Below are 6,053 nucleotides of genomic sequence, written 5' to 3' on the forward strand. Positions count from 1 at the left end.
CAAACCCAAAGCTGCTTCAGTGTCGGCCTGAGTGGGAGTGCATGGCGGGCTTCTAGCACGTATTGATCCTTTCACTTCTACGGCTAAGCCGCGGTCACATGACCAGAGGCAGGAGGACGCCTGCATATCACATAAGGATCAATGTTACAACGCTAGTCCGACTTTACTGGACTTCATACTAATGACGTCCGTGGAGACTTAGTGGAATTTTTTTAATACCGTCACAAAGGGGAGTACGGGTTGCAGCAAGGGGGTGTTCAAACTTTTTACAGCGAGGGCTACATACATATATAAATATATATACATAATGTATAATAAGTAGATTTATAAATGAAAAAGCAGAATATCACTATGACTTTAGGTCTTTGCTTTTCAATTTTCGGAATATTTTTTTTGCTTGTTTTATAATTCAAAAAAAATATTTCACCTCGATGCTACTACAATGACATTATTTTCCCAAGTCCTCAAAAAATTTACTTTTTTTTAAATTTCAAGACAACTTTGTACTTGTAGAATTTTTATTTTATTCTCATAAAATGAGCTGTTTTTTTTTTCCTTTAATTAAAAAAAATCAACTTTCTTCTAGTAAATTCCATAATATTTGGACTTTATTGCCATAACATCACTTTTTCCACAAGTACATTTTCCAAATATTCCTTTTTGGTGTCTTAATATTAATCATACGTATTACTGCATATTATACTGTATTACATTATATTTTATACTTACTGCTACTAAAATTATTTTATTTTCTTAATATTATAATGTATCCTTGTAAAATTAAACTTACCTGTCATAATTAGTTTTTTTTTATTTCTGTATTTTTAAAATAATTTTTCCTAATTATTCTCGGAACATACATTTTTCCACAACCTGATTTTCCAAAAAATCCTTTGTGTTGTTGTCCCAATATTAATCATATTACCACATGTATTACATTAAATTTTATACTGACTGCAACTAAAATTATTTTATTTTCTTAATATTATAATGTATCCTTGTAAAATTAAACTTACCTGTCATAATTACTTTTTTTTAATTTCTGTATTTTTAAAATAATTTTTCTAATTATTCTCGGAACATACATTTTTCCACAACCTGATTTTCCAAAAAATCCTTTGTGTTGTTGTCCCAATATTAATCATATTACCACATGTATTACATTAAATTTTATACTGACGGCAACTAAAATTATTTTATTTTTATTTTTATTAATAATTTATTCTTGTAAAATTAAAACTCTCATGAGACTATAATATTTTGTTTTAATATTTTGACTTTACTGTCATAAATATATATCTTTTTCATTTCTGCTTTTTAAAAAAAACATTTTTCTAATTATTCTTGTAACATACATTTTTCCACAACCTGATTTTCCAAAAATTATTTGTATTGTTGTCCCAATATTAACCATATTACCACATATTATACTGTATTACATTATATTTTGGCTTACTGCTACTAAAATGATTTTATTTTCTTAATATTTATCATGTATTCTTGTAAAATTAAAACTTTTTCTCATGAGATAATTTTTTTTTTCATCTTAATATTTTGACTTTATTGTCATAAATACGTTTTTTTCATTCCTGCTTTTTTTGAAAAACATTTTTCTAATTATTCTTGGAACATAATTTTTTCCACAACCTGATTTCCCAAAAATCATTTTTGTTGTTGTCTAAATAATAATCATATTACGCCCCCCAAAAAATTCTTTAATATTTTGGTTTAACACTACTGAAATGATTTTTTCCCCTCATATTATAATATATTCTTGTAAAATTTTTACTTTCCTGAGATTATAATATTTTGACTTTACTTTTGACTTTTGCTTTTTTAAACATTTTTGTAATTATTCTTTTAACATACATTTTTCCACAACCTGATTTTCCAAAAATTAAAACTTTTTGTCATGTGATTATACATTTTTTTCTTAATATTTTGACTTTGTCATAAAATGTTTTTTTTTCCATTTCTGCGTTTTAAAAATATTTTTCCAATTATTTTTTTTAAACATTTTCCTCAAATTTATGACTTTATCCTCATAAAATCACTTTTTCCACAACCTAATAAAAAAAATTACAACTTCATCTGTTTTCATTTGTCTCTCATAATATTATGATTCTAAAAAAATTATGTTACTAAAATAATATACATATAACATTCTTGTATGGATTGTCTTTTTTTCGCAATTATATTTGTAGAACATGCAATGTCCTAATAATCAACCCCAGCCCACAGTTTGGACACCACTGGTTTAGGCACCTATCCAGGCAGCAATAGTTGATTTTTCCATGTTTGTTTTTGTTTTTTTTCCTCAGAGCAATGAGTCTTTGTCGCTCACTCTTTGTTGTGGGCGCCATTCTTCAAAAACCCGACAACTTCCTCCTGCTGCGACAGGCGCGGCACCGCCAAAATGAGAAATGACTTGCACGGTTTAGCCTCTTCATTTTCTCTTGCCTTATTACCAGCACACACACACACACACACACACACACACACACACACACACACACACACACACACACACACTTCCACAGATGATTAGTGACGTCTTGTTACTCCAATCTGCAGAACAGAAAAAGTTCTTTTTTCCTTCTGTCCAAGTCCACCTTCAGTGACATCCGGTAGACGTAGTCGACTTTGACACAATAGAGAGCGATGGCCGCCGCCACGCCGCTAATTAGCTGTCATTCATAATTGATTCAAGCCGGAATGGGAATAATAAATGGAAATTGAATTTTATTGGTGGAGTCTTGTCAAATACACTTACATGGAGAGCAGAGAGCCGATGTAAACATGCAAGATAACTTCATTAAATCAAGTTTAGTTCATCAGGGAAAAAAAAGGCCTAGAGACAGATTATTTTTTTTCTACTTGAGTACTTGAGTACTTTTAAACGTGACAAACATGAAAAGCAGGTGGATGATCAATCTTTACTGCAGCTTTTTAGGAAATTGCTTAGTGTTAATAATATTGCGTACTATATAACAATTGCAACAGTTACTAAGACATCATGAACGTTTTAGATCAGGGGTCTCAAAACACGCAGCCCGCGGGCCAAATGTGGCCCGCAGGACACTAGTTTGAGGCCCCACGCCTTGATATGAAAGTTTAATGTTAGCACGGCCCGCGCAAGTTTGATATGGATGCTGTATGGTATCATGTATCCAGAAAAAAATTATTACGTTTGATTAATGTTCATGTTAAAGGTTAAATAACTGTTAATAGTTATCCTCCCTATCCGTGTGGAAGTGGTAAGTTTTATATGGCTGCTGTATGGTATCATGTACCCAGAAAAAATTATTACGTTGTATTAATGTTCATGTTAAAGGTTAAATAACTGTTAATAGTTATCCTCCCTATCCGTGTGGAAGTGGTAAGTTTTATGGCTATTTAAGTTTAAAGGAAATAACTTGAAGGCTACCGATCAGGTCGCTAGCTGTCTAGTTTGCGAGTTAGCATGTGTCTCAAGACACTGCAGTTGCGCAATATGTTGTAAATAAAAAGAGTATAAATGTGACTATAGTCGTGTTTTGTCATGTCTACAGGGCTCTAATAATGCTTTGTTCATTTTAATCTGAAAAAAATAATTTGTCTACCCACCAACTATATGTGGTTTCTTAAGTTTTTATTATTTGCTGTTTTATTATTATTATTATATTTATTTATTACTGATTGGTTGATTTTCTTTATTCTTGATTTGTTTATTTATTTTTCATCTTATTTTGTGCAGAAAAATAAAAAGCTTGTCAACCCAAGGGAAGTCGCAGGAGGTCATTATATAACAGTATAACAACAACGGTGTCATCTTAGTGACATTTCAGTAACATTGAATTCATCACACATCAACTTAACACTCAAATTGTGTCCAAATGTAAGTTTATTCATTCATTCATTTTCTACCGCTTATACTCACGAAGGTTGCAAGGGGTGCTGGAGCCTATCCCAGCTGTCTTCGGGCAAGAGGCGGGGTACACCCTGGACTGGTCGCCAGCCAATCACAGGGCACATATAGACAAACAACCATTCACACTCACATTCATACCTATGGACAATTTGGAGTCGCTAATTAACCTAGCATGTTTTTTGAATGTGGGAGGAAATCGGAGTACCCGGAGAAAAACCCATGCATGAATCGAACTCGGGTCTCCTAGCTGTGAGGCCTGTGTGCTAACCACTCGTCTGCCATGCAGCCAGAATATAATATGTTACACAAAATTGTCATTTTACGTAAATAATTTTGTCTTTAACTCAGCACAGAAGACATAGCTAACGTATTTTCCGGACTATAAGTCGCACTTTTTTTCATAGGTTTGCTGGCTAGCTGTGAGGTCTGCACACTAACCACTCGACCACTGTGTAGCCCCAAATTTAAGTAAAAAAAAAACCCAAACCAATATTTAAGAATTTGTGTTTGAGCAATGCATTCATTGGGGTGCTGCAGTGACATCAGCCTCCCAGGCAACATTGCAGAGCCATTCACCATTTTCTATGCTTTCCATGCTCCCCCAATGAAATGCATAATGGCGAACTTCAAAATGTTTTTTTTTCATTTTAAATTTAATTAGTACATGTTTCTATAGTTGGTGTAATGATTGAGTGTTAAGTTGCTGTGTGATGAGTTTAATGTTTATGACGAAACCGTGAGTCAGATTGTTATATTGACTCATGACCTCCTGCAATTACCAATGGGTCGCCAAGCTCATTGTGAGTTACACAGAATATTACTAAAATGTAAATAGCAACCTTCGCACCATTGAGACGGCTCTAGCAATAACGCTTAACGTTATTAGCAATAATAACATGGGCTGCTATTGCTATCGGGAGTTATTTAAATATATAAAACCTTTTAAATTGGCCCCCAAATACTTTTGATTTTTCAGTACCTACAAGAAGTACTGTACTAATTGACTGAGTTACTCATTATATTTGTCCACATGGTGTACTTGACCCTGTTGATTGCTGCACAGGTCAGTGATATTAGTGTGTGTGTGTGTGTGTGTGTGTGTGTGTGTGTGTGGTAGTTTAACAGTCTCGGCGATCCTCCTGCATTGTGTATGCACATATTGTGAGGTGTCGGAGTCATCGATGCAGTCCTCACAAGTAGCACATCATTAATAACGAAGAGACCTTTGAAGATCCTGCATAAATGTCTAATTAGGTTTGGTAACCTTTAGGAAACTCCAATGGCTGCATACTAAACAGGCGACGGGATGTGCTACTGCATGGCAAACTAAGAAGTCAACATGCGGGCGAGCGTGTTGACATTGAGCAGCTTTGTTGCCGAAAAGGTTGCAGCCATTCCGGGAGACAATGTATAAGGGGGCCGACGTGGTGGTGACAAAATATATGTTGTTTGTTATTGCCGTGGCCTTGCAGGTGTATGTTTTTTTTTTTTTTTTACGTAACCATGACAAGCCGGCGTGGCATTTCAAATTTATCCCTCAAGTCTTCTCGCCGCCGACGCATGTGACCTCTTGGTTTTTGTTCTGGGTCAGTTTTGGACTTTTTTGGACTGTGAAATGTCTTAGTGAGGCCTTTTTTGGCTGGGAGGGTGCACATTTTAAAAACACAAAAAAGGACTGGAGGCCAAGACTGTAATGTCAGGGCAAGGCAATGACTTCAATGTAGTCTACAGTGAAGGAAAATAAGTGTTTGATCCCCTATAAACCAGCAAGCATTCTGACCCCCCATCGGCTATGGGCCCATGACGTACACAAATTAGTCCTATCCCCTTAGGAAAGAACTTCAAAGCTGAACTAACTATGGACTAAAGCCACTTTCATTCTAACCACACCACAATCTTGGGAAAGACCAAAGAGCCGTCAAAATGTAATTGGAATAGGTTACATGTAGGCTACTCATAAGATATGAAAGACACCACTAATGGTGCAATAATCCATAAATGGAACAAACACACAATGGGAAAGACCAAAGAGCCGTCAAAATATCATTGGAATAGGTTACACGTAGGCTACTCATAAGATATGAAAGACACCACTAATGGTGCAATAATCCATAAATGGAACAAACACACAATGGGAAAGACC

The sequence above is a fragment of the Doryrhamphus excisus genome, chromosome 21 (assembly GCF_030265055.1).
Source record: "Doryrhamphus excisus isolate RoL2022-K1 chromosome 21, RoL_Dexc_1.0, whole genome shotgun sequence".
In the NCBI taxonomy this organism is placed as follows: Eukaryota; Metazoa; Chordata; class Actinopteri; order Syngnathiformes; family Syngnathidae; genus Doryrhamphus; species Doryrhamphus excisus.